Raw genomic sequence first — 9,006 nt, forward strand, 5'->3', positions numbered from 1 at the left:
TCATTACCGTCTGTCCAAATCAAATGTGAACCTGCACTGGCCAGGCAGCTGTGATGGTGGCTGTGGCTACTGGCTTTACATTATATAAGGTGGTAACATTAGGGAAAGCTGAGTGAAGAATATATGGAAAATATTTAAACTTTTTAAGCAACTTTTCTGTAAATCTAAAATTATTCAAAATAAAAATATTTAAAAATTTTTAGCTTGTGCCTGACCAGGTGATGGCACAGTGGATAGAGCGTCAGACTGGGATGCGGAGGACCCAGGTTCAAGACCCCGAGGTTGCCAGTTTGAGCACGGGCTCATCTGGTTTGAGCAAAGCTCACCAGCTTGGACCCAAGGTCGCTGGCTCGAGCAAGGGGTTACTCAGTCTGCTGTAGCCCCACAGTCAAGGCACATATGAGAAAGCAATCAATGAACAACTAAGGTGTTGTAACAAAAAACTGATGATTGATGCTTCTCATCTCTTCGTTCATGTCTGTCTGTCTCTATCCCTCTTTCTGACTCTCTCTCTGTCTCTGTAAGAAAAAAAAAATTTTAGCTTGTGATTAGAAAGAACCACATATATTTGCATACTTATTTTTTTGAGACAGAGAGAGGGTGTTGGTCTAATAAGTTTGTAAATATGATATATATGTTTGCTCGCTTATAGTTTGCATTGGGTGTGGAGGACAGGACAGGCTGTAAGCAGGCAGGGTCGTTATAGCGTAAGGCAAGGGTCCCCAAACTTTTTACACAGGGGGTTAGTTCACTGTCCCTTAGACCGTTGGAGGGCCGGACTATAAAAAAACTATGAACAAATCCCTATGCACAATGCACATATCTTATTTTAAAGTAAAAAAAACAAAACGGGAATAAATACAATATTTATAATAAAGAACAAGTAAATTTAAATAAACAAACTGACTAGTATTTCAATGGGAACTATGGATCTGCTTTTGGCTAATGAGATGGTCAATGTGCTCCTCTCACTGACCACCAATGAAAGAGGTGCAACTTCTGGAAGTGCGGCCGGATAAATGGCCTCAGGGGCCGCATGCGTAGTTTGGGGACCCCTGGCCTAAGGCTTAGTTTTAAGACAGCCTTTCCCACTCTTTTAATACTAAGATCTTTTCAAAACTAAGCTTTTCCCCACACTCTTGACTGTTGCATGATGTGGGGTGGTGTACTCTCATGAGGAATCCTATTATGCCTCAGACAAATGACTTTGTATCAGAGACTTCTTTGTTTGTACATTGGATTAAAGGTTTTGATTTCTACACTCTAAAATGGGGCAGAGGAGCCCATGCTGGAGGAGAGCAGAGAAAGGCCATGTGGAGGAGAGGAGAAGCAGCCAAGATGGCAGAGTGCTGAAGGAGAAGCCAGTGGCTTTGGGAGCCCTGAATGGAAAAGGAAGTGTTTTCCCACTGTGTGTATTGCTCGCCGGGTGCAAGCTAGGATTAAAGGTAATGGCCCACCAGTTCTTGGCTCCGTTGTTTTATTACTATCTGTCTGAATCAAGTGCAAACCTGCAAGGGCCAGGCAGCTGTGATAGTGGCTGTGGCTACTGGCTTTACAAAGGGACAAATAGAAACAGATAGGAAGGGAGAAGAGATGAGGTCTTTGTTGTGGTACTTGTTGGAATCCATAGGAGTCTGAAAAGACCAGAGTAACAGGGCACCAGCACAAGCTAGGGGGACGAATTTATAGGGTAAAAGGAGAGTCTCGAGCAAGTGGGTGTTGAATCAAAAGTCCTGGTATGTCCGGAATGCTCTTCCTGGGGGGACTTGCCAGCTTCCTGGAATTCTGTCTCAGAGGCGATAGTCCAGTAAGTAAGGGTGAGGTCTGACAGATAAGCAGAGCATCAAGAGGGCAGTTTGGAATTTCTGGTAAATTCACGTATCTATCAAAACCGTGTCAACACAATAGATTAAAATAAAAATTAAATAGCCTGGCCTGTGGTGGCACAGTGGATAAAGTGTTGACCTGGAATGCTGAGGTCACTAGTTCAAAATCCTGAGCTTGTCCGGTCGAGGCACATAAGACTATCAATCAATGAACAACTAAAGTGAAGCAACTATGAATTGATACTTCTTGCTCTTCCCATTTCTCTCTCTCCTCTCTCTATATAATCAATAAATAAAATATAAAAAATAAATAAAATACGCCTGAACGTATTGTGGATAGAGCGTTGGACTGGGATGCGGAAGGACCCAGGTTCGAGACCCTGAGGTCGCCAGCTTGAGCGCAGGCTCATCTGGCTTGAGCAAAGAGCTCACCAGCTTGGACCCAAGGTCGCTGGCTCCAGCAGGGGGTTACTCGGTCTGCTGAAGGCCCACGGTCAAGGCACATGTGAGAAAGCAATCAATGAACAACTAAGAAGTCGCAATGCGCAACGAGAAACTGATGATTGATGCTTCTCATCTCTCTCCGTTCCTGTCTGTCTGTCCCTGTCTATCTCTGCCTCTGTAAAAAAAAAAGAAAGAAAGAAAGAAAGAAAGAAAGAAAGAAAGAAAGAAAGAAAGAAAATAAAATAAAAGGTAAATAAAGAAAAATAGGCTGTCAATGAAGATTTCTGGTCCAGGTAGCTATTGCTCTAGTTTAGCTATGATTTTTTTTTTTTAATTTTATTTTTATTTATTTATTTTTTACAGAGTCAGAGAGAGGGATAGATAGGGACAGACAAACAGGAATGGAGAGAGATGAGAAGCATCAATCATCAGTTTTTCGTTGTGACACCTTAGTTGTTCATTAATTGCTTTCTCATATGTGCCTTGACCATGGGCCTTCAGCAGACTGAGTAACCCCTTGCTCGAGCCAGCGACCTTGGGTCTAAGCTGGCGAGCTTTTTTGCTCAAGCCAGATGAGCCTGTGCTCAAGCTGGCAACCTCGGGGTCTCGAACCTGGGTCCTTCCACATCCCAGTCCGACGCTCTATTCACTGCGCCACCGCCTGGTCAGGCCTATGATTTTTTTTTTAAAAGATTTTATTTATTCATTTTAGAGAAGGGGGCAGAGAGAGGAGAGGGAGGAGCAGGAAGCATCAACTACCATATGTGCCTTCACTGGGCAAGCCCAGGGTTTCGAACCCGCAACCTCAGCATTCCAGGTTGACGCTTTATCCACTGCACCACCACAAGTCAGGCTCACTATGATTTAAAACACAATGTTTTGGAGAAGTGGAGTGGTTGAAAGAAAAGCAGTCAGAGCCTGACCAGGCAGTGGCGCAGTGGATAGAGCATTGGACTGGGATGCAGAGGACCCAGGTTCGAGACCCCAAGGTCACCAGATTGAGCGCGGGCTCATCTGGTTTGAGCAAAAAGCCCACCAGCTTAAACCCAAGGTTGCTGGCTCCAGCAAGGGATTACTTGGTTTGCTGAAGGCCCGCAGTCAAGGCACATATGAGAAAGCAATCAATGAACAACTAAGGTGTTGCAACACGCAATGAAAAACTAATAATTGGCCCTGGCCGGTTGGCTCAGTGGTAGAGCGTCGGCCTGGCGTGCAGAAGTCCCGGGTTCGATTCCCGGCCAGGGCACACAGGAGAGGCGCCCTCCCCCCTCCTTCCTCTCTGTCTCTCTCTTCCCCTCCTGCAGCCGAGGCTCCATTGGAGCAAAGATGGCCTAGGCGCTGGGGATGGCTCCTTGGCCTCTGCCCCAGGCGCTAGAGTGGCTCTGGTCGCAACAGAGCGATGCCCTGGAGGGGCAGAGCATCGCCCCCTGGTGGTCAGAGCGTTGTCCCCTGGTGGGCGTGCTGGGTGGATCCCGGTCGGGCGCATGCGGGAGTCTGTCTGACTGTCTCTTCCCATTTCCAGCTTCAGAAAAATTCAAAACAAAAAAACCAAAAAAAACTAATAATTGATGCTTCTCATCTCTTTCCATTCCTGTCTGTCTGTCCCTGTCTATCCCTCTCTCTCTCTGAAAAAAAAAAAAAAAAAGAGAAGAAAAAAAAAAAGAAAAGCAGTCAGATAAGGAAAGTTAAAAAAAAAGAAAAGAAGCCCTGGTTGGTTGACTCAGTGGTAGAGTGTCAGCCCCATGTGTGGAAGTCCCAGGTTCGATTCCTGGTCAGTATACACAGGAGAGATGTGACAATTTGCTTTCCCCCCACTCCGTCCCCCTCTATTCCCCTCCTGTAGCCATGGCTCAATGGTTCGACCAAAGTTGACCTGGGGAGCTGAAGATAGCTCCATGGCCTTGGCCTCAGGTGCTAAAATAGCTTGGTTGCTGAACAACAGAGCTGCAACCAGTTAAGAAATGGAGTTACGGCCAGCAGTCAAAAGCTTGCCAGGTGGATCCCAGTCAGGGTACATGTGGAAGTCTGTCTCTGTCTCCTTGCCTCTCACTTAATTAAAAAGAGAAAAACAAAAAAAGATTGACCCTGGGCCTGGGGAATACTCCAAGATGGGCACACTGCTGGGGTACTCGTGGGGGTGACAGTTCACTTGCCTGGGTCCCCTATCTCTCATTGCCTCCCCACCACCTCTTGTGCACCAACTTGCCAGCTCCCACATTGACCTTCATTACTCCCAGAGGTGAATCCACAATAAATTACCAGCCACGCCAACTGCAGGGCACCCAAGGACCACAGAGGAGTCTGCACAAATATAGCTATGGGGTCACAGCCAAGGGAGCCCAGCTGCAGAACCTGGTCATTTGTTGCCCAGTCTGGGCAGAAGCAGGCAGGTACCTGGCTGCTGTAGGGGAGCATTATAGACCTAATTCAGCAATTTTCTGTGGGACCTTGGGCAAGTTCCTAAGCTCTCTCGAACTGTCCATCTGATGAGAGTCACAACACAGCTCTCTCGGGGGCTGTTGGGAAGATGTAATGTGATCCTAGATCTGCCTTAGCACAAAAGAATCAGCAGAGAGTGAGCACTGCCTGGCCTGTTCCCTGTCTTTCCTCATGACTTGGCCTCTCCACACCATCACTATCATACTTCAGAGGCACCATCTCACTCTCCAGGAGGGCAGAGATTTGTCTGTTTTGTTCTCAAGGCAAATGCTCCATAAATAATAAGAATGAATGAATGGCCTGACCTGTGGTGGTGCAGTGGATAGAGCTTCAACCTGGAAGCGCTGAGGTTGCCGGTTCAAAACCCTGGGCTTGCCTGGTCAAGGCACATATGGGAGTTAATGCTTTCTGCTCCTCCCCCCTTCTCTCTCTCTCTCTCCGGCCTCTCTATAATGAATAAATAAAATCTTTAAAAGGCAAACACTTAAAAAAAAAAAAAAAAAGAATGAATGAATGGCCTGATCTGTGGTGGCACAGTGGATAAAGCCGGGACCTGGAATGCTAAGATCACTGTTTAGAGACCCCAGGCTTGCCTGGTCAAGGCACATACAGGAGTTGATGCGTCCTGCTCCTCTCCTCCCAACTCTTTCTTTCTCTCTCTCTGTTCTGGAAAATGAATAAATAATAATAATAATAACTTTTCTTAATTTAAATTATTTATTTATTTATTTTTATTTTTTGTATTTTTTTCTGAAGCTGGAAATGGGGAGAGACAGTCAGACAGACTCCCGCATGCGCCCGACCAGGATCCACCCGGCACGCCCACCAGGGGGCGATGCTCTGCCCCTCCGGGGCTTCGCTCTGTTGAGACCAGAGCCACTCTAGCGCCTGGGGCAGAGGCTGAGGAGCCATCCCCAGCGCCTGGGCCATCTTTGCTCCAGTGGAGCCTCAGCTGCGGGAAGGGAAGAGAGAGACAGAGAGGAAGGAGAGGGGGAGGGGTGGAGAAGCAGATGGGCGCTTCTCCTGTGTGCCCTGGCCGAGAATCGAACCCGGGACTTCTGCACGCCAGGCCGACGCTCTACCACTGAGCCAACCGGCCAGGGCATAATAACTTTTTAAATAAAAAGAATGAGTGAATGCCTGACCTGTGGTGGCGCAGTGGATAAAGCCTTGACCTGGAACACTGAGGTTGCCGGTTTGAAACCCTGGGCTTGCCTGGTCAGGGCACATATGGGAGTTGATGCTTTCTGCTCCTCCCCCACTTCTCTCTCTCTTTCTCTCTCTTCTCTGAAATGAATAAATAAAATAAAAATAATTTAATAAAATATCAATGGGAAAACTAAAATAAACTTAAAAAAAAAAAGAATGAGTGAATGAATGGGGAAATGAATGTATAAGGTTAATGACCAATTGCTGCCTTAACAAATTAGTGCACACTTAGAGGCTTAAGACAACGCAGATTCATTATCATGCAGTTCTGTGGCTAAAGGGAGGAATGGGGAATGATTGCTTATTGGTTTGAGTTTGTGTTTGGGTGGTGAAAATGTTTTTGAAATAGACAATGCTGATGTAACTGTGAATATAACTAGTGCCACTGAATCATACACTTAAATATGGTTAAAATGGCAAAAAGGGCTGTCCTTAATTTTGTTTATGTAGGTTTTAGCAGTTTAACAAACAGATGAACAAGTAGATTATGTAAACTTTTCACAAAGAAAGGAAATATGCAAAGTAAACTGTAAAGTAAAAGCAGTCTTCCTATCCCACCCCCCATTCCAATTACAGTCCTCACTTTTGGTGAACTGGACCTTGTCCCTCCAGATACGCTCAGTGCAGACAATGCTCCATGGAGGGAGGGTTCAGTCTCTTCTAGCCCTGCTCCAGCTATCTGTGACCTGACCTTGCCCAACATGCTAGGAATTGCCACTGAAGGCCCAAGAACATCATTCACTAGCCTAAGGTATTTCTTCCAAGTAGCAGATAAACTGATCTCATTTCTTGTAAACACAAGGGCCATCTACTATGCCTTACTTGAATATTTGAGTTTTATTTATCCCTCAAAGATCTCTACTGTGGGTATTGACAGTATAATTTTGTTGCTTTATTTAATGTATAATATCTCCTTTATTCCTCTTGTCTCAATGCCCCATGCCTATTGTATGCTGGGACCTGCTGCTAATTCCAGCTAGAAGCAGTGGTCATTAGGACTTAAACTCTAACTGCAAAGTGTAGAAATGTAACCACCCTTTCCTTAAGTACTTGCAGGATTTACAGGTTACTCAGCAGACTGTTCAAAGACAATCCAAGAGACGCTTCCAGCATTACATCACCCAAGGACTGACTTTTTGGACAGGTCCACACACCATGATCCCTGACAACTCCCACTGCTGCTAAGGGTGACTCTTTCCTCCACCCTGACCATCTGGAGCTCAGAAACAGAGAAATGAAACCAACCCCTTGTTTTTCCATTCTCTATTCACCTCTCAGCCTGCCTCACCCAATCAGGGGTTTTCTACTCGTGTGGGACCAACACCTATATGTGTCTCCCAACTAATTGGACAGAAACCTGTACCTTAATCTATCTCACCCCAAATATCAACCTAGTCCCACCCCATAAGCCTCTTCCAGTTCCTAGTACACTACCCGTCAATCTAAGGACCAAATGAGCTGTACAGGTAATCCCTCTTCTTTTGCTTTAGGAATCTCTACAAAAGTAGGTCTAGGGGCAGGGAGACTGGCCACTTTCCTGTCTTATTCCTTCTCTCTCTCTCTCTCTCTCTCTCTCTCTCTCTCTGAAGCCCAGTGAATTTGTAAACATGGAATCAGTGGCTTCACACAAACTGGGTGTCTTGACTATTGCCTTTCATTGGTCCACTCACTCTCCTATTTATTTTTCTAACTTTTGGACCCTGCCTCTTACATTTGTTCACTAGTTTCTTATAGAAATGCATGCAGACCTTCGCAAATCAGAAAATTGGAAAAATCTACCTAACCCTACACACCAATCCTGAAACCTGCCCTCGCGAAACAGAAAAATCTGAAACCCTATATCAGCAAACCTCCTAAATCCTATCTTTCAACCCCTACAGTTCCCCTAACCCTAAAGCTCTCCCATATCCCTGAAAAACTAGGAGAATGAATAGCATTGACCTCTTAACACTTCTCAGTCTTTTTACCCTTTACATAGTAAGGGGACAAGATCGCTGGGTCTTCTTGGCTGAAGAAGAGCCTACAAATGGACATGAAACATTTCTTTTAGCTCAAGCTAACTGGGGCTGCCAGAAAATAATATCTCTAACTTTACCATGGAAGAACTTTCACCCCCACTATACAACCCTCCTTATCTCTGCATTCCTGATCTCCAAATACTTGCCTCTTTCTTTATCAAGTTCCTACAGGCCCAGATGAGAGAAATCTCTAGGATTACCTACAATCAAATGCTCCTACACTCCTATTCCCCCATACCCCAAGGAGAACTTCACGAGGGAAATATCAAATAGATAGGGATGACAGCAGGAAGAAGCCGCCCCTTAGCCTGAGAAGTTCCCTCCTGAATGTTCTCCAAACCCCCTTTCTTTTAAAACACACATATTCAGTTCTTCTAAAAACTTACACCAACAGGTTCCCTGTCTCTAAAAATCTCCACGTGTCCTCCATTTGAGAGGAACCAGACTAGCATGTCTCATGAGGCTCATCCAGGAGACCATGTATCACCATGTCACTCTGTCCACTTGGCACTTGCAGCAAGCAATTCACAATTATTACCTCGCAGATTTTTTTTACTTCCTCACTCAGGTTTTCAAGGACATCGCCTGGTTCAGACCTCACAATTCGGAAATTGATGACCTCCTTAACTGGATGAGGGACTTGGCTTGGCAAGGTTCTTTTCTTTTTCTTTTTTTTATTTTTTATTTATTATTTATTTATTTATTCATTTTAGGGGGGGGGAGAGAGAGAGAGAGAAAGGGGGGAGGAGCAGGAAGCATCAACTCCCATATGTGCCTTGACCAGGCAAGCCCAGGGTTTCGAACCGGCGACCTCAGCATTCCGGGTCGACGCTTTATCCACTGTGCCACCGCAGGTCAGGCATTGATTGCTTTCTCATACGTGCCTTGACTGCGGGCCTTCAGCAGACCGAGTAACCCCTTGCTCAAGCCAGCGACCTTGGGTCCAAGCTGGTGAGCTTTGCTCAAACCAGATGAACCTGCGCTCAAGCTGGCAACCTTGGGGTCTCAAACCTGGGTCCTCCGCATCCCAGTCCGACACTCTATCCACTGTGCCACTGCCTGGTCAGGCG

Source organism: Saccopteryx bilineata, chromosome 4, assembly GCF_036850765.1.
Source record: "Saccopteryx bilineata isolate mSacBil1 chromosome 4, mSacBil1_pri_phased_curated, whole genome shotgun sequence".
NCBI lineage: Eukaryota > Metazoa > Chordata > Mammalia > Chiroptera > Emballonuridae > Saccopteryx > Saccopteryx bilineata.